This window comes from Heteronotia binoei, chromosome 3 (assembly GCF_032191835.1).
Source record: "Heteronotia binoei isolate CCM8104 ecotype False Entrance Well chromosome 3, APGP_CSIRO_Hbin_v1, whole genome shotgun sequence".
NCBI classification, from domain to species: Eukaryota; Metazoa; Chordata; class Lepidosauria; order Squamata; family Gekkonidae; genus Heteronotia; species Heteronotia binoei.
The window spans coordinates 60,490,344-60,511,138 of record NC_083225.1 but is presented as its reverse complement, the minus strand read 5'-3'; the positions used below and the strand labels follow the sequence as shown (position 1 = coordinate 60,511,138).

Sequence of the window (20,795 nt, the reverse complement as noted above, 5' to 3'; positions counted from 1 at the left end):
AAGCAGGGTTTTCAGTTGGAAAAACCATGTGAAGTATAATTCATGAGTAGAAGACAGTGTTATGGGGGGAGGAAGGAGACAACTTGGAGGGGCTGAAATGGGGGGAAATGTGAGATTGTCCTAGGGTGGCCAGATCGTCCCGGTTGCCCGGGAAAGTCCCGATTCTGGCCCCAAATTCCCGCCTCCCGGGCTGAATATACCGGGACCATTAGAGGTCCCGGTTTAGCCAGCCAGAGAGCCGGCGGGCCGCGCGGGCAGGGAAGGCGGCGAGTGAGGGAGGGAGCGTCCCTGCGCGTGTGCATGGCGATTGGCGGCGGTGTGGTGGGCTCTGCGCATGCGCGGGGACGCTCCCTCCCTCACTCACCGCCTTCCCCGCCCGTCGGGCGGCCCTCCCCGGCCTCCCCGTCCCTGTGGCATCAGTCCCATCGTTGTGGGACCCAGGGGGCCGGCGCAGCGGCCCGCTGAAGCAGCCTGTCGGTCACTTCCGGGATCCTGTCCTGCATCTCGACCTGTGTTATTAGTGACAGGCTGCTCGAAGCACTCTATAACCCCTCTTAAGAACAGCAGTCTAGCTCACTTCCCCCGAGCCCTGCCGCCATAAGCCTCAAGGGGGCTCATTTTGCGGCATCTCCCGGCAGGAGGGTGGCACCCGCACGGGACACATATCAAATGAAAGAGGGGGAGCAGGGCTATCAGAAACAACCGGCGGAGGGAGTCGGGAGACCACCCCACTGGGAGATCCACACCCCGAAAGTGATGAAGGTGGCGCAGATAGAGCCAACAGAGCAAACAGGACAAAATAAATAGGCTGCATTATGCAGCACAGTCTCACTGGAATCTCACTGGAATCTGACTGGCTTCTCAGCGTGGAACCCGTTCTCTCTAGTCTTCTCACTTTGAAAAAAGTAAAAAAAAGAGTTTTATTTAACTTTATTTCCCCCTTTCCCTCTCTATAAATAATCTTGGTGTTTCCGGCGGTGATATTTGGGGGATCTTTGGGGACGTCACAGGAAGTGCTGTGAAGTCACTTCCTGTTTCCAGCAGTGGCATTTGGGGGAAATGATGTCATTTGGGGGAAAATGATGTCACAGGAAGTGACGTCACTTCCTGTTTCCGGCAGGTGGCGCGGGGGAAATGATGTCACAGGAAGTTATGTCACTTCCTGTTTCCGGCGGTGGCATGACATCACCGGAAGTGATGTCACCGTAAGTGACGTCACTTCCTGTTTCCGGCACACACGTTCCTTCCCCCCTCAAGGTGTCCCTGGCTGGCCTGCAGATATTATGGCCACCCATCATTGTCCACTCTGTGAAAGGTGGCTAAAGGAGGGGGGAAAGTCCATCAATCTCTTTTCAGCGTTCTTTTAATATACAATATATTAATTTATTCAAATACTTTCCCTTGATACAAAAGTATTCACTTGGCACAATTATGTGGATGCAATTTATAAAAGAAAGGAAAGTAGCTACAAGAGTTTATCTTCCCCATACATTTACAAATATATACAACAAATGAACTATCAGCTATAATGACAATTTATTACTTATTCAAGTCCTTTAAAGAGCTAAACTTTCATAAAAGGAGACACATTAAAGCTGGGAAATGTTTGTGCTTCATATGTAAGAGGAAAATCTGTATAAATCACAGTGGGTTGGATTCAACCAGCTTTTTTCAAGCTTGCTGAGTATTCCTTGCTACAACCCCTGCCCACATGGTTTGTGTCCATGCAGGTTCCATGATCCCCAGCTTAACTTTTCTGAGTCATCAATGGAGATTCTTTCACCTGTTTTCACCAGTGAAAAAACTGGTTGGATCCAAGCCACTGTATTCCTGTCCTACTTTTAAAAAACAATGGCCCTAATCCAAAGATCTTCCCATGTGGTAGCAAGAATTATTTTTACCTCATCGCCAAGAAAACAGTTGTACAATCACATGGGAAAAGATATGAGCAGCATCTCAGAGCTAGAAACATGGGGCTGTTCATGGAGTGTCTCAGTTGTTAGAACTGGGGTGTTTTTTTAAAAATATATAGTACAACATAATTTGTTCATAGAAGGCTGAATCCAGAAAGTGATCTTTATATGAGCCTATAGTTACCTATTTCCCTAGATTACTTGGAGTCATTTCCTAGAAATCAGTTTCCATGGAATTTATATTTTAGTGTAATGAATATGGACTTATAGGGCTACATATGTTTTTAAAAATGTTTGATAAAATATAAATAATTCAATTAAATAATAATGTTTGAATGGACAGAAGTGTACTGTATGCAATGCATTTCATATAGCTACAAAGACTAAGATTCTCTTGGAGAGTAATCACAGGGCTTTTTTGAGCATGAACACAGTTCCAGCTGGCTTGGCGTCAGGGGTGTGGCCTAATATGCAATTGAGTTCCTGCTGGGCTTTTTCTTTTAAAAACCCTGAGTAATCATGACCTACAGGCTGCACAAAAATATCAATAGATACAAACTAAGTAAGCAAATTCAGTTTACCCATACATAAACAGAATACATAAGATTAAACAGATCTTGAATCTGAAACATTCTGTGTTATGCTAATGGAGAACTCCTTCAACACTATGTATGATTAATTGGTTTGGTTTTGAAAGGCTTATTGTTTTTCAAGTTGCACCCAAGGAACATTTCATATCGCACAAAATATAACATACACCATTAGAATCTGGGTCTCTTTCTTGCCTTATAGTTTAGGCAGCTGTTTCACCTAAAATGAAAGACGGTATGTCAAATTAGAAGCTAGAAATGCATGATTAAAAATGAGACATATATAATTCATTCCCGAGCCACATCTCCCCAGTGTGTTGCAGTTGGAAAATCCCATATTCAAATCAGAGCCTAGTTGCTCATAAGAAACCATGAATTTGTGCACTGCACACATCATTTGCTGAAGCTTTGCTGGTGAATTCTGTAAACTGCAAGCCCTTGTATACTTGGGAATATATAATTGGGAGTCTGGAGGAGAAGCAGCAGTCCGAGAATGTCCACATGTGTTTAGGGATGCGTATCTAGCAGCTACACCCTCGGACAGCCCTAAACAGAAGTATATACTCTTCAGTGGATTTAGAAGGATGCAACTGCTCCGGTGTGATTCAGGTGGGTAGCTGGGTTGGTCTGTGTGTACACACACTTCTTCAGATATGTATCTGAAGAAGTGCACATACACAAAAGCTTATATCCCAAATAAAACTTTGTTGGTTTTAAAGCTGCCACTGGGCTCACACTTTGTTCTTCTGCTCAAGCGTGATACTTGTTATGAGATACCACAGGAATCATCAGTGTAGTCTCACAAACATGATTATGAATGTAAATTAAGAATATGCTCTAACTAGCTAGATTTAGAACCAGTGTTCCCTCTAAGCTGAGTTAGCGTGAGCTAGCTCACAGATTTTTAGCCTCCAGCTTACACATTTTTGTCTTTGCTCAGGAAGGATGACCCCAGAGCACAATTTTTTATACATTGGCTCACAACTTTAATGCCAATAGCTCACAACTTTAATACCAGTGGCTCACAAAATAGAATTTTTGCTCACAAGACTCTGCAGCTTAGAGGGAACATAGTTTAGAACTGGTTTTTTTATCAGTATCCCTCCCTCATGCATACATTAAAATATACAAATAGACAAACTTCTTGTCAAAGGACATTGCTACAAAACCATACTTGGCAAGATCCAAAGAACTGAAGGTGAGGCTTCACTTAGAATGGATCTTTCTTGCCTCACCTAAAAAGCTTCTTTAAGTGGAGACCCACAGATACATTCCCTTTACACAATTAAAAATCCCTTCCTCTTGTACAAAGACATCTGTGGACCCAATACTCAGTCTAAAATATTTAAAGGGTGATATTGATAACTTAGTTAATGCTAACAGTAACAACTCCACCAGTTTTGTTCAATGTAAAGAAGGCTGAATGTAGAGTGTAAGAATGCAGAGTGGAAATGTTGCCTTGATACATAATGGAAAATATCAGCATTTCTGTTTTGCTTGCCCTAAACTTTTATGGAAAAATTCTTCCTTATCCATTCTTCAGCTAAGAATAATGTAGGAATGAGAATTAGATCACCTATTTTCTGACAGAATTACATTCTTCCCCAATCATTAGGAGATGGGAACTTAAAGAAGCTGATGGGCAGTAGGTTCAGGAGAACAGAAAGAAGTAGTAGTTCACTGAAAGAGCAATTAATTTATGGAATTCTGTCATGAGATGTGGTGGTTGCTAGTTTACATGACTTTAAAAGGGGGTAAATTAGATCTGTGAATCACCATTATCCATGATGTCAAAATGCAATTCAAAGACAGTGTTCCTTTTAATAGCAACTGCTGAGGGGCAACAACTGGAGAGGCTTTGGTCTTTATGTCCTGCTTGTGGGTTTTGCATATGCAAAAGAACAATGGCAGCACAATATATGGAATACAAAAATATCAAAAATATTGTGCAAAACTCACTCTTGAATAGTTTGTACAAAATTAAGTATATTATATTATGTCATATAATGAACAGCATACAAAAGTAAGCATACATTCAATCATTCAGAAATTAAAGCCAAACAAGAGTCTCAAGTACAGTATTTCAGGGAGGACCCCTCAAAGTCTCTTAATTTTCCAGAGTGCTTAGATTCAATAATAAAGTTCCACAGGAGTCCCTCCGTTGCTTGTTGGCTTCCGAAGGAAAAATTCTTGCCTTCACGCAAACACCGGCTTTGATTGCGTTCCGCTGCTCCTGCAGCTTCCTCGTAAGCCAACTGAAAATTCCAGCCAAGTTCTCTCTCAAACGCCCATTTCAGTATCTTCAAGCCACTAATTAAGATATTGAAATAGGCGTTTGAGAGAGAACTTGGCTGGAATTTTCAGTTGGCTTATGAGGAAGCTGCAAAAGCAGCGGAACGCAATCAAAGCCGGTGTTTGCATGAAGGCAAGAATTTTTCCTTCGGAAGCCTACAAGCAACAGAGGGACTCCTGTGGAACTTTATTATTGAGTCTTAGTACTCTATTTGGAAAATTAGGAGACTTTGAGGGGTCCTCCCTGAAATACTGTACTTGAGACTCTTGTTTGGCTTTAATAATAATAATAAATTTATTTTTATATCCTGCCCTCCCCCGCCAAAGGCAGGCTCAGGGCAGCTCACAGGACATTTAATTTCTGAATGTATGAATGTATGCTTACTTTTGTATGCTGTTCATTATGTGACATAATATAATATACTTAATTTTGTACAAACTATTCAAGAGTGTGTTTTGCACAATATTTTTTATATTTTTGTGGGTTTTGCATAGGCAACTGATTGTTGTCAGTGTTATCTGGGATAACATCAGACCCCCACCCCACCTCTTCTTGGCACTTCATGTTGTCATGCCTGGAATCTACAAGGCCCAGGGGAACCAGGAAAACATTCTGTAAAGGTCCAAGTGTCAACTAGCTGATCAATGGCAGCTGCCCATGTAACAGTCAGCCAGTTACATGTGGCCATTTACTCTGGAAGCAGGGAAGAGGAACAGAAGGGGGTAGATTGCTTCAGCAGGTTCTATCATGGGTTTTGCTTTTGGACAGAAAGGAGGCCATTCGGCATGATCCAGGCCTTTCTAAGGACTTTAAAAGGCTTTTTTGGGGGGGGAGGGGGAGGCTGAGGAAGAGGTGCAAGCTTTAGCTCCCTCCCAGCTCAGAAAGGAATAAACTAAGGGAGATGAGGTGGAGTAGACTGGTGCTTAACTCCCATCCCTCTCTGAGGCTAAGAGGGTTCAAGGCCTCAAAAACAACAGTTGTAGCTGGGGACCTGACAGTTAATCATCATGGTGGACTAAATGGACCCCTGGTCTGATCCTCCAGGATTTTTTTTTTTTAAGGTTAGCTGCCAGGAAGAATAATAGGGTTGTCAAGTCCTCTTCATCCCCCAGCGGAGGACAATCGTGCACGTGCTGCGCACTGTGAGCCAAAATGATGTCACTCGGAGTGATGTCATCAAAATGACAGTGCCCATGCAGGGCTGCTCTAGGCGTTTCCGGGAAAACTCTATGGTTTTCCTGGACACTAGCCATTTGTGAGGTTAAAACTCTATGATGCCTATTGTACCATAGAGTTTTACCTTCCAAATGTCTAGAACATCTGGGAAAACCATAGAGTTTTCCCAGAAACGCCTAGAGTGACCCCGCACAGGCACTGCCATTTTGATGACATCACTTCCGGGTGACATTGCGCCAGTGACTCAGGGAGGTTCCCCCCACCAGCCCAACTGGGGGGTTGGCAGCCCTAAAGAATAAATAGTACTAAACTAAGTTGACTGAGTCAGTTAGTCAGGACAGGGTCATCTCATAACAACCCAATTTTGAAATTTAATTGTGGAGTGCTTCATCCATAATATTCAAGCTTAGTTTTAGTACACTACAGGAAATAATTAATAATTGTTTTAGTCCATCTTACCTCTTGGTTTAAAACAGTATCTCTTCTTCTTGTAAGCATTATAGGCAACTAGTCCCCCAACCGCACACACCACAAGTATAGACACAACAGGGGATGTTATCTGAGCTGTCTTAGTAGCATCAGCTATAGAGGGAAATAACACATTTTCTTTAGATGTAACAGAGGCCTACTCAGTTTTAGTAGATAGAAAGTGCAGATACACGGAAGACCAATTTTTCTAATGTTGTGCATTTAAAAACAAAGAAAATAATAATACTGTAGATCTGCATGGTCTATCAAGAAACATCTAAAACTTTTTTCAAGATCTCCATTGATCCATACACAATTGCATTAATTAAATCACATTATAAAAATAAATGTAAAATGTAGTCATCCTTAAGCAAACATTAAAATATAAATAAATTATATTTCTTATAAATTTAGATTATGTAAAGGTAATGTATACAGAGGTACAAGATAAAAATTCTCACTTTCACCTTTCGTTTAAAATTATCAGCCAAATATCTTACAATAACAATTAGGAATAATGGGTTGGATCCAAGGACTTCTTTCTGCTGAGGATGTCTTTCTGAATCACAGGAATATATGAAAGGTAGTCATTGGATCCAAACGCATTATCAATACTTCTGCAAGTGTACACAGTAATTACAGGTAAATAACATTAAATGAATGTAATGTAGTCATTACAGTTCAGATTTTCAAAAATCTATCCCAGTCTATCACAGTTTGGGGGTATTTTGTGATTTTTAAAAAAGAAGTTTTAGATCATGTGACAGGAGAAGGGGCAAAATTATGACTTCTCCAGTGTTGAGGCTAGGACCATGGGCAGCGGAAAACACAAGCCAAGCTCCAGGAGGAGGCAATAGAGAGGAACAAGGCAAGGGTCACAGCCATCGAGGAATAATCTTTGCCAATCTCATTGTGGTGTCCTGATACGCTTTGCTTACATGCAGAGAGAGGTAAGAGGCATGCCCCCCTTGTTCTCTACATAGCAAGTTCTTCCAAAAATGCAGCAAAAATGGCATATCTGCAGAGGCTCAATGGTTGCAACCCTCAGTTTTAACTCCACTCAGAATTGGTTGAATGCTTTTGTGTTTGCTTCATCATACTTTCACTACACCATTGAACAAAATGCCAAAGTTTTCCACATGACCCCTTAGTCATATTTTGCCCACTACCACTAGTGAAAAATATTAACATATTGCAAGATACCAGTATGGTATAATGGTTAGAATTTGGGGCAATCACATACTCTCAACTAACCTATCTGACAGGATTGCTGTGAGAATAACATGGAGGAGAGAACTATGTAAGCCACTTTGGATCCCAATTGAGGAGAAAGGCAGGGCACAAATGAATTAAATTAATTTAAATGTTAATTGGCTTGAGAGTGATAGCATTATATTCATGAGAAGGGACATATCAGCCAGGACAGGAGCTAGAAGAATGCTGGCTGGGATGCATCTCTGAGTGAAGGGGGAAAAAAACCACAGACTGATTCCCGACTAGCCTTGTCCCAGTCTCACGCTCCTCTTCTCTGCAGGGCTTCCTTCTAATTTTGCACAAGCTGCCCCAGGACTGCAACTTGCTCCATCTCTTTTGCTTGGCAAGTAAAATTCTCTAAAAACTGGTTTCTGCTTGCTGCGTGAAAGAGGTGGAATGAGTTGCAACCCCAGGGCACCTTGTGCAAAATCAGAAAGAAGCCCCGCAGGGATGAGGAGCGTGAGACCGGGACAAGGTTAGTGGGGAATTGGTCTCAGTCTGTGCAAGCACATTAAACACAGCATATATAGTACTGGAAATTATATAAATTGAATGATTTTTCTCTTCACTGTTCTAGTGACTGTTAGCATGAAACCATACCCAGCCTTACCAGTATGTCCTCCATTAGCTGAACTGTATTCATTCCCATCTGGGATAGAGGCAATGATGGAATTTTAGGGAAAAGAAAAGTTTTAAAAAGTTAATTTTACTAATCAAAGAACAACCAAGGTTATGTGAACACATTTTGAAACGCCTAACTCAAGGTTCCCCCATCTGAGCTCATTACAAGCAAACCCTGCAGTGATACCCTGGGAATTCATCTGGGACCCAACTAGCAGCAGCCAGGCTCCAGGAGGTGATGCCCATTGCTTTCCATGCCACTGATGATCAGGTGCACCCTGCAAAGTGCTGGCCAGCCCTTATTATGCCACTGCAAGAAGCTGCTTAGGTTACATGGCCAGAGAACTAGTCCCACTGCTTCCCCAGTCTTCCCCAGCAGTTTAACCTTGCAGAGAAGGTAGTGAGTGGCAGAGATGGCTGGCTGGCAGGCAGCATAACACTTCATCTGTAGGGCGCAATATATGGCTACCGAAATGCATGAGAATTTTAATTTCCAACTTTTCTGGTTTAGAGTTGTTGTTGGAATGCAAACTGCAGACACTTCCTGGATGAAACATCCACCCTTGATCTGTCCGATTCTGGCATCGGACTTGGCTTTGGGACTGAAACAGCACAGCTGATGATCTCTGGATAAGAGCAATTGTCACCATTGATATTGTTCTCTCTGTAGAGTAGCATGTGATAGGGTCGACCATGATATTGGGAGGGATCAACTGTAATCAGCATTTGAAATAAAAGGGACAGAACTCCTTGATTCTGTTCTTTTCTAGTTGACAGGAAGCAAAGAGTTCATATATGAGAGGCAGAATGAGCTAGTTAGAAATAGACCTGTCAGGTGCCACAAAAGTACATTTTATCCACAATGCTTTTTAATTTTTATATCAAACCTTTGGCTGAGATTGTCTGGAGATTCAGATAATATATGGATGATCCCAGTTTTGCATTTCACTCCCTAAGCCTACAGAAGCAGCCATGAGTCACTGTTTTGAAGCCATATTCAAGCAGCTGAGAGAGAGCAAACCAAATCTTAATCCAGGCAAGACAAGAAGGCTGTATGTTTGACTGGTATTGATTTGCCAGCCTTCCATGGGGTTAAGCTTTCTTCAGTAAATCGAGTTAAGAGCTTGGAGGCGTCCTTGCTGATGGATAAAGAGCTTGCTGCTGTTTCTAGCTTGCCTTCTTTCAATTAAATTTCAAGCTTCCCCCTTATTTAGACTCTGCACATTTAGTCATGCCGATCCACACTCTGCATCCTCCACAATGAACTGCCATAATACCCTCTATGTGGGACTGCTTTGAAGAGGTTTCAGAAGCTTCAAGAGTTACAAAATGCTGCAGTGAGACTCCTGTCTGGTTTCAGCTGCTTGGAACATATAATGCCATCAGTTCAGCATTGTGATTCACAGGAGTGGTTTGTTTTCATACCACAACCAACTCAGAACCACTTTGCAGGTTAACAGTTTTCTGCTACAAATAACTCACAAGTTATTTCTGCTAATACTTTTGTAATGTGGTTCAGTCATCTATCACTTGTAAGAAAAATACAGGAATTCTCAGCTGCTGTCACATTCTTGGCATACTTGTGTCTTTCTTTAGACGACATTAACGCAAGCATTTTGCCATTCAAAACCACAACATGTACAATAGTCGGAACAAATTCAAACCCACAACATGTACAATAGTCTGAACAAATATTGTACAGCATGTACAATAGGGGAGTTCATGTCAAATCATCATTACCACTAAATTTATTCCATAATAAGTTTTAATTGTGTTCTTACAGTTTTTGAATTAGAAACAACAGTTCTGCGTACGTTCACAGAGCTGTGAAGAGCAGGAGCAACCCCTTTCCATCATGCCCTAGCTAATTTGCCATGCTGTAAAATGGACTGTAAACAGAAAGAAAAATTTTAGATGGCTATACATCACCTGGGGCTCTTGGAGGTAGAGGTTTCCCATCATTAAGATCCAGGTCGCTAAAACTACCTAGAAAGGTACAATCAAGGTATTAGCCTATCTTTCCAAGAAATGTCCCTTCAGCTATTTTGACAGTCTTCAGAAACTGTCTTAATAGTAATGGTCTTAGGGCTAGTCCTAGTATATTGCCCAAAATTATCTCTGCTTATCTACAAAAAAAGTTATCTATCTTTGGCTACAAAGTATTCAGGTGAAATCCTCTGGAATGTTAATATTCAAAGCAGTCAAACAAAAAAAAAATGGTATCTGATCCCTCCCAACGGAGAGTTAATGCTGTCAAGAACAAAATCCATTATTTAAAAGATTTCTATCTCAATGCAAAGCACAGGAATTACTTGCACTTTTACTTTATGGCGGTGTTCACAGTTGCTCCGGGCTGCAAAACAGCATTCTAAGTAAACAATGGCGTTAAAGGAAGGATTCAAAGAAAGGCATCCCCAAAAAAGGCAGAGCTAGATGGGAGAAACTGTGACCCAGGATGGCCTGTCACTGGGGCCTTCCTACTCTGAAACCAATCAGGCTTTGGTAATTGTCCATCCTTTGACACTCCCAACTAGGCTTTGTAAAGAAGTTCAGCATCTGCTATGGGGTGTATTATGCTCAGTGAGGCTTTATGGAGGCCACTCTATACCTCTGAATTCCCTGTTGCTCAGTAGTATTACCACAAAGGCAGGTTAACTCTTTGAGGCTATGACTAACTGGTTCAGAACAGCCATTTGATTTCAGCAGCCCAAGTGCATGTGTTTGTGTGTACAATAGAGAAAGTTCCCTTCTTTACCCCAGGTTAGAGAGCCAGGCATCGATCATCTCCTGCAAGACAACTGCCTCCTTGTCCTCAACCTTTCCTATATGTGAAATATCATGAGCTAAGATTCTGACCAATGGTGGGGGTGAGTGATTAGGCTAAGGAAGCCTTTTCAGGCTAATGTCATTTTTAAATGTTTACTCAGAAGCATGCACAGATATAGACAAAATGAAGAGAACAGAAAAAGAGAAATGCAGAACTCAAATAAGAAGATAAAAGAAGAGTTTAGGATAACGGCTGTGGCTCAGTGGTAGAGCATCTGCTTCTCATGTAGAAGGTCCTAGGTTCAGTCCCTGGCACAACCAGTAAAAAGGATCAGGTAGGTAGGGGATGTGAGAAATTTCTGAGACCTTGGGCAGCCACTGACAGTCAAAGTAGATAATCCTGACTTTGATGGACCAGTGGCCTGATTCAGCATAAAGTCAGTTCCATGTGTTCAGGTATACTTTTGCTATCCTCACAATTTCTACCCAATTCAAAACTTATAAGGATTCTCTGGATTTTTATCCATCCCCTGCCAGGCGGCTCAAGCATTCCAAGATTTGTATTAGAAAGCTGACAGAAGCCTCCTCCTGGCCACTGTTTATTTTAGGGGTTCCATGAGAAGGCACCCTCCTTTTCTTGTGCTGCAATGTATCCTCCAGGGAACTGGTTTTGCCCTCCCACCCTGCCAGCAGTTGGCAACCCTGCCACCAGTTTCCAATATGCTATTGCATTGTGAGGGGACCAACATTTTTTTTTCTCTATGGGATTTCTTTCCTCTCTTGTTTGGGACTGGGACAAGAATGTACGGAGCAACATCTTTGTCGCAGGCTGCAGTTTGAATGCAGTCTACAGGGCTGCCTCTTATCTCTGGCTGTTTCTCCACTCCGTGCTGGCTGCTTGCCTGTCTGTGCCCAGCATGGATTTCCTTTCGTATGAGGACATGCAGGCAGCATGCTATTTGTGTGAAAGAGGTTTGTGCTATTCAGGAGGAAGAAGAGGAGGCCTTCACCTGGGTGGGCCAGAAGCATGTGTGCATTCTCTGCCCCCCTTCAGGATATATGTGCTAAGTATAGGAGCAGTTGGATTCCTCCTGGGATTATAACTGTTTTTCATTGTAGAAGTCCTCTCATGTGCAGCAATGGCCCCCTCAATGCCAAGGGAGTGGAATGTCTTCCATTTCCAACTCCTGTACCATATTCCATGTGTGGGCAGTGCTGGAGGGGCATGCCATGTAGCCTAGCTGTATACCTGGCTGCCATTCACAGGGACATCAGTGGTACACTGTGACATCATAGGGGCAGTGTTGGTATGTGCAATTAGGTGATGGGTATTTTCTGCTGGGGAATGAGCACAGGATGCTGACCAGTGCCACAAAGAAACACTCACATAGCCTCCCTACCAGCACCAGGTCCTTAGGCTGGGGCTGCCCATCACCATGTTAAATGCCTGTCAGACTGAAAACAGTTTGCCCCTGAAAACTTAAGAATGACATAATCAAATACCTAATACTTTAAAAAAATGTCAGAAACTGTTCTTACCAGAATCACCGTGGCTTCCTGGTCGTGATGGAGGACGTGGATATGGCTGAGGTTTTGGGTGATCATCTATAGTACAGCAGGTAAGTAAATACAGAGAACAATTGCATTTTATGATAAGTACATATTTTATTTCCTTTGCTAGCAACATTTAGAAAGAGTTAGAAAGAAAGAGCCATATTAGAAAGAGTTAGAAAGAAAGAGTCAAAATGCATAAGCAGAATCTTAACAAAAAACGGGTCTTTTTTAAAGTAAACAAATAGTTTGAATCCCCTAGGGCCAGGGGGAGGGTTAACAATCCCCAGTTTGGGGCAAGGAATCCTCTGGTTTGCAGGCCCTCCCCCCACTTTAGGGTTATCAGAAAGTGGGGGTGGGGTTTGAATGTCCATGGGGCACTCCATTATACCTATGGAGACTGGTCCCCATAGGGTATAATGGAGAATTGATCTGTAGGTATCTGGGGCTCTGGAAGAGCTGTTTTTTTTTAGGTAGGCACCAATTTTTCAGCATAGTATCTGGTGCCTGTCCTGAACCACTTCCCCCCAAACCAAGTTTCGAAAAGACTTGACCAGGGGTTCCAATTCTATGAGCCCCAAAAGGTGCCCCCATCCTCCATTATTTCCAATGGAGGGAAAGCATTTAAATGGAGCACAGTATTGTTAAATGTGATGGCCATAACACCCTTTGGATTTCAATTGTGCTTGTCACAACCTTGCTCCTGACTCCCCCAAAGTCCCCAGATATTTCCTGAGTGACACCTGTGAACCCTAGCCAGGGGCCACATCTCCATGGAGAAGTATGATCTTTTCTCCAGAAAGGAGGCAACACTTGAACTTCAATGTCTTGGTTCCTTTATATTGCCAACTCCTGAGATCAATTGTAACCTTGTGGTCCTCACCTCCATTTATTTACATCTCACCTCCACCTCCAGATCCTTAAGCTCCTGACCTGGCCACTGCACCCTTCCTACAGGGTTAAGCATATTTGCCTAGGTCTGGCATGCTAAATCCCTCCTGGTTGCTCCTACACTTGAGTGACCCCTTCCTCTCAAGTAGGCCTTTATACCAGAGGGTCCTTGCTTCACAGGAAGGTAGTACTAGTGGGTCTCCTTTTTAATTGCTCTTCCTTTGTTGTTGCTACTTCACCTGGCTCTCTTCCCCACCCTGACACAGGGTTGCTGCCCTCCCTGAGGGCCAGGCCCTGCTCTCTCCCGCTTCTTCCACAGATATAAAGAGCCCCGGACTGGGACAATAAGTTATTTTAAAATAAATGCCTTATTCTTCAAGTTGAAGTACGTGTGTGATATTATAAAACCAAGAAACGTTCATACTCTAATTACTTTTTAAAGTTTGGTGCACTGAGTCAATAAAAAATAATAAATTTGTTGGCGTTATGTTGTTGCTTGTTTGTGTGCTATAAATAACATTAAATAAAAATGCTATGAAGCCACCCTTTGCAGCACCCAGCTTCCATGAAATATTTTAAACCCTGGCATGACCCAGGAATGACCTTTGAAAATGGATCACAGAGAGGCTAAAGCTATGTTTCAGCCTGTGGATCACAAACCTGGAGAATTTGAATTAGATCTGGTGTGGATTGTGGTGCCTGTTTACTAATTAATACTGAACTTCCTAGTTTTCTCAACCATTGTATCTTATTCTAGCAAGTTAAACCAGGCAGCAAAAGATCCTATGCAATAAACAAGTTTTTGTAGTACAGGAGCAAAGGCAGGAAACTTAAACAACAACAACAAAAAAAGCATTTACAAGAGAACTCATAAAACAGAAACATTCCATGCGATCCAATGAAATATGGGCCTGCTTATGAAAATAATGCCTTGTGTTTGTAGATGCGTGCAGATAATGTAGTTCAAAGCAAGACAGGCAACTCTCATGTTACAGTACGACAAGGATCATTCTCTTCTTTGATAATAAAGCATGACCTCTTGCCCGCATGGCTCCTCACCAGCTCTACTGAATGCAAGAAATAAGAAGTTAGGACAGTTGAATGCCATATCTCACTAGGGAGAACACCAGCAGATGATTTTTTATTTGTATACTGAATTACCAAGACAATCCTAAATCCATTTAATTCAATTTTAAACTCTGTTTAAGATTGCCATGGTACATGGCTGAGGAAAGGATGCAGGGCTGCCAGGTCTGTGTCAGAAAATGCCTGGAAACTTTGGGGATCGGGGAGAAGGCAGAGTTTGGGGAGGGGAGAGACCTCAGCGTGGTGCAATGCCATAGAGTCCACCCTTTCTAGCAGCCATTTTCTCAAGGGGAACTGATCTTTGCCAGCTGGAGATCAGCTGGGAAAGCGGGTGATCTCCAGGCCCCACATGGAGCCTGGAAACCCTAAAAGACTGCCCCAACTCCATCCCATAGGGTACAGTAAAGCATGACAAACAAGCAAGACAGATGAATTTTGGAAGCAAATCACAAGGTCCCATTTAAGGAAAGAATTCACACGCAATACTAATATCACACTGTAGTGTAGTAAAGGATTTCTGTATAGTTATAAATAGAAATACCCTTGTTGTGGTTAAAAACATGTCTTGCATAGTTTCTTGACTGAGCATGCCTCCCAAATTACCTTTTCATTAAAAGGATTGTTCCTGACTCCAGATAAGATTGTGATTTTTTTTCCTGAATTTCCCTGACAAAAAATTAAGTAATTGCAGCCTTATTGCTGAACACATTCTCTTTTAACTTTCCAGCATGATTATTTAATTTAGATATTTCTAGAAACAAAAACCTAGTTTAGAAGCACAGCTTCCTCCTGTGTATATTTGAATGCTATTCCCCCTTGACCCTCATTTGTCACAATTTGGCCAGGGTTTACATTGTATTATTTGCTGACTGACTGGAGAAGGCGGCTTTTGCTACAGTAAATACATTGTGTTTGGCAAAGATAAGATTAAGAGGACAGCAAAAAGAGTAAAAGATAGAAAGGGACTAACTAATTAAAGCCAGAGACTGCAGCCCAAATGGAACATCTCCTCCCAAAGGCAAATGAAGTCAATGCTTTTCAGGAAGACATTGAGGGGGAGATAGTTTTATAAGTTGCAGTCTTCCTGTTTTTCTGTTGCTGCTAGTACACTAAAGATGTTTTCAAAATGAAGCCATCTTGTTAATATTTTTAGCCTGATTTATAGTGGGTTTCATGAATGTTAACTTTAACTTGTTTTCATTGTTTATTTATTCAGGCGCATTCTGAGCAACGCAAGCCATATTTCATACGTGGTATCGATTGTTCCTGCTGTCATTTTCCATCTCTTGAAAAGTCAGGCACCCTCAAAGAATGGGCAGGAAGGGACTGAAACTATAAAAATTTCTGACAGTCCCTCCTGTATGAATGGAAATGCCTTCTTCTGGAACAAAGGCAAGCAGCTCCAACTTGCTGGCATTTTTCATACTGCCAATTGCCTCAGAAGTCAGTTACCAGGGAAAAGATATTTCATATCAATAAAAATAAAATAATTATGCTATGAAGCATGTTCATAGAGCACATACCATGATGACATCATATGGAAATGATGTCATCATGTCGCTGATGTCAGGAGTGATGTCAGGAGTATCAACTCCCTCCCCTATGGTGACATGTTGACATCACTTCTGGGGTGTTGTCATTACGTTGCATTTGGAGCATTTGTGGGATGGGTTTGAGAGCATTTTAGAGCCAGTTTGGTGTAGTGGTTAAGTGTGCGAACACTTGCCTGGGACAACCGGGTTTGATTCCCCACTCCTCCACTTGCACCTGCTGGAATGGCCTTGGGTCAGCCATAGCTCTGACAGAGGTTGTCCTTGAAAGGGCAGCTGCTGTGAGAGTCCTCTCAGCCCCACCCACCTCACAGGGTGTCTGTTGTGGGGGAGGGAAATAAAGGAGATTGTGAGCCCCTCTGAGACTCTGAGGTTCGGAGTGGAGGGCGGGATATAAATCCAATATCATCTTCTTCTTCTCCCCGCCCCCACTGGCCACCTGACTGGTGGCAAGAAGGGTCCCACAAAAACAGGGAAGCCTCCGCCTAGACCAGGGACCTGGCAACCCTAGGGAATATATGTGTGTTTAGATTTTTCTGCAAACCTAGGGCTTTTTCCATGTTTGTAGAAAGATCTGTCCACAGCTTTGGTATTCAGATTTAAATATCGGCAGATGGGGCTACATTAAGAAGTAGATACGTTGATATAATTTTAATAGGTTGAAAAGCTCATCTTTTCTTGCCTTTCTCCGGTATCCTTCCTACCAACAGAAGGGGAGAGAATATGTTGTCACCCAGTTCTGCCTCTTAACTGTAGCTCCCTTTTCTACATGTCTTCATGTAATATCAATTTAATATCAATAGGGGAGGGTAATCACAATGGGCTGCTATGGAAGTTGTACCTAAGGAAGATCTGTTGTGATATGGTAGTGTTGCTTGCAGTTCACAGCATCCAGCCCATAAATCTGAATGTGGGGTGCCATATTTTTAGGACTACAGAAGTATGAATATGTCGGGATATTTTTCTATCATCGCCTAATACAGATTGATCTTTCCTTCTGAAATGCAGGTTGATTGCATTTTTATCCAGTAATTTTTATTTCACTTAGTTTATCATAAATCAAATATGCATTATTGTTTTAAATCTGAGTTCACTGGTTTAAGATTAGGGTTGAAAAAAGGAGGAAGAAGTGATGCCAAACACTTAAAACATGCTTACCATTACCACCAAGGGCATCTCCTAAATCGAAATAATCATCTAAAAGAAATCAAAGTGGGTAAACATTATAAACATAGATAAAACGAGTTAACAAAAAATGCAAGTAAATTTCTGCAAGAGTCAACATGAATAATTTGGAACCAACAGTGCAATCCTAAACAGAATTACAGTCTTCTAAACTCATTGACTTCAGTGGGTCCAGGAGAGTAATCTGCTTCAGATTGCATGATAAGTATAGCTGTCATACTAATTGTAAAATGCCCAGTGTAAATCTTGCCATTTCATTTATTACAAACTGAAAAATTATCCATAGCACCAGTGTCCAATGACAAATGTTCAGTGTTTCTGAAGAGATGTAATCCCATTGCTAACTAGTGCTAAGCATTTCTCTAGTGAAATATTAAATACAGGTTTCATTTTTAAAACATTATTCTAACAGAAAGCATACTTTATTCACCAACAGGCTTAATATTTCTGCTGCTTTCAAAAACAAAAGTAGTTAAATTTGGCCATTAAACACTGTACTAATAATTTTTAAAAACTATAAAGAATTTACCATTTAATGGGTTGGATCCTGCCAGACAGATCCATGATGATTTTTTCCTTATTCCCTCCTTCTGTGGCATCCCTCCTAATTCTGCCTCATGTGATCCTTGGGGGTCCCCAATCCCCCAGGAACCGCATATTGGGGGGATTTGGGGATGCAGAAGGAGGAAGGATGTGAGCAGGGCTTTTTTGTGGGACAAGCCCAGGAGGAATTCATTTGCATATTAGGCCACACCCTGACACCGTCAGTCGGAACTGTGTCCTGTGCATTCCTGGATGTGAGGAAGCCATGTTCCATGGGTGAAAATCTGACTGCTTGCTGTAAATTGTGATGGGAACCTAAAGTTGGTGAATTTACAAAGTTGGTGAATTTACAAGCCCCCCAGCACCCCACACGACCTTCCCTCTAGCTGTTCTCTCTCTCTGACACCCTCCCCTCTCCCCTGGTGGTTCCAGACTTCTAAAATTCTAATACATTGGTTACTGAATGTCTCATTTTTTGTGATCAGTCTTGAGTCCCTTGAGGAAGGTGGATTATAAAGTAAATAAAATGCATAGACTCCAGCTTGGGAGATTTGGGGGTACAGTGAAGGAAGGCAGAATTTGAGGGAGCTCAGCAGGGACATAATACCAGAGTACATTCCTCCAATGCTGCCATTTTCTCCAGAGAAACTCATCCTTGTAGTCTGAAGATCAGTCAGAACGCTGGGAAAATTCCAGGCTCCATCTTGAAGTCAATAGACTTAGGGCTAAGCTACACAATAAGAGTAGTCTCTGGATTCACTGTTTTGATCAGATTTGCACATTAGTTCCAAAAATGTCAATCTAAAAGCCTCAGAAGTAGATTTTGTTGACAACAGGTGACATGTTTTCCTGAGCCTAAAGAACCTCCAGTGGAAAGTTATTTGCATAAATTTGGAGCTGCACGTGGAGCACTCCAAGCACTCTAATGCGAATACCTTCCCACTAGGTTAATTAGGCTCAGAAAATAGCTGGAGAAGAGCAGGAACCCTCATCTCCACCCACACTGCTTGTCGTCAGCAAATTCAACTTCTAAGGTTTTTAAAGTTACATTCTTGGAGCTGACATGTGACTCTAACGCCAGAGACAACTCATAAACATATCATGTAATTTAGCCCTTAGACAGATGTAACTGTGTTTGGGATTGCACTGTTAGGGGATCAGTGATTTTAGAAGCTCAGATAGTTGCTGCATCAATTTTGGTGCATATTTCTCCCAATACCTCCATCTTGAGGCAAAGACAAGCTTCTGTTCTCCCTTTCTTGGTACCAGACAACCAGTAAGTTTCCCCCACCCCCCCATGGCTACAATGTAGCCAGGGACCAGGACTGCAACTAAACACATCATACTTGCTAAGAATAATAATAGCTTCAGAAGGGAATACAGCCTGGTCTGGAGCCTAGATTCTGAGTCATTAATTAGGGCTTCTCAACAATCAACTGGAGAGCACTTACCCACAAAAGAATCCTGCCATATTAGCACTCTATGATAGAAAGGACTAAATCCACATTAACATCTATTTGTAAAACTGATTGTAAGTCTGTTATGGGGAGGGCGGAGTATGAGTTCAAACAACATAATAAATAAATAATAAAAGGTTATAGGTTCAGATTGACCTAATTTAGACAGCTCTAAACTTCACAGCAAAACCCTAGTCCAGTGAGGTTGTTGGAGTTAACAACTCAGCATGTCTTGATATTGAGGGGTGCTGCTGCACAGAGTTGGGGTGACAGCACTTCCAGGTATTCATCAGAAGTGATGTTGCACCATTGTCTCACCATCATCCCTTCCATCCCCACCTCCTCTCTTTCCTATTGTTATAATTACAGAATCATAGAGTTGGAAGGGACCTTCAGAACCATCTAATCCATCCCCCTGCATAATGTAGGAAACTCAAAAATACCTCCCCTCCACACACACCAGTGACACGTGCTCCACACCTAGAAGATGGCGCAACCCCCCCCCCCCCCACCAGCCTTCCAGGATTCCTGGCAAAACTGGCCTGGAGAAAAATTGCTACCTGACCCCCAAAGAGGCAAGCAGCATTTCCCTAGGTGCATAAGAAAGGGCCACAATAACCAAGCACTGATGAATCCTTATACATCTTTAAAATGATGTTTTAATGTATCTTAGTGTAGATAGCCAATTGATACATTAAGAAACATTTTAAAAATCTTAATAGCATTTCTCTAACACAGTTCGTACAATCCTACAAATTTGCTAAAAGGTGAAAATGCTGGCTACTGAAATAACGGATAAAGCAAATTGATAAGAAGAAACAAAATTTTCAAAATCATCAGACTGAAGATCATTGAAGATAATAACAATGGAAAGAAATTCATACCTCTGTTTCCATGGCCTCCTGGTTGTGGTCTCAGAGTTGGATATAGAGGCTTAGGGCGATTCCCTATAAAGGATATATATTTCCAGATATTTACTCTCATCAGAAAGAAAGAAAGAAATTTATATCATCCTACTCAGGATCACTATGGAAGTGACCTTCTGACTCAGATATGGCAAACACATAATAAAGTTACAAACATGTTTATGTTAGCCAAAAATGTCCTTATAATTTGGCAGGCTGGGGAGGATGTCAACAAAAAACTACTGGGTCAGAGAGAAACAATATTATTTCTGTTAGTATAAAACACAGTTCCCCAGTGTGGCCCCAATAAGTGCCATCAGGAGCTTTTTTGTAGAAAAAGGCCAGCAGGATTTGTTATTGGCTGTCCTCATTTAAATACAGCTGTTTTCTATGGTTACAATAGTAGCTACAGCCACTCAAACATCCTGAGGACTCATAAACACATGGGGCTTTCCTCAGGGGCATAGCTAGAAAATTTGGGTGGTAGGGTTCTGGGTCCTGTGGAGCAGGGGAGCTGAGGGGAGGGGGGAGAGAGAGAGAGGCAAG

The 20,795-nt window shown here is 42.0% G+C and overlaps 1 long non-coding RNA gene across 1 annotated transcript; it reads right to left on the bottom strand.

The window, feature by feature from the left end:
• Positions 1-2,451: 2,451 nt before the first annotated feature.
• LOC132568926 (uncharacterized) lies at positions 2,452-20,331 on the bottom strand. The gene is made up of 7 exons (XR_009555228.1): positions 20,229-20,331; positions 17,318-17,356; positions 12,621-12,686; positions 10,245-10,301; positions 8,305-8,343; positions 6,432-6,554; positions 2,452-2,723 (listed from the first exon to the last, which is right to left on the bottom strand). It is a non-coding gene; the product is annotated as an uncharacterized LOC132568926 (long non-coding RNA).
• Between the last annotated feature and the right edge of the window lie 464 nt (positions 20,332-20,795).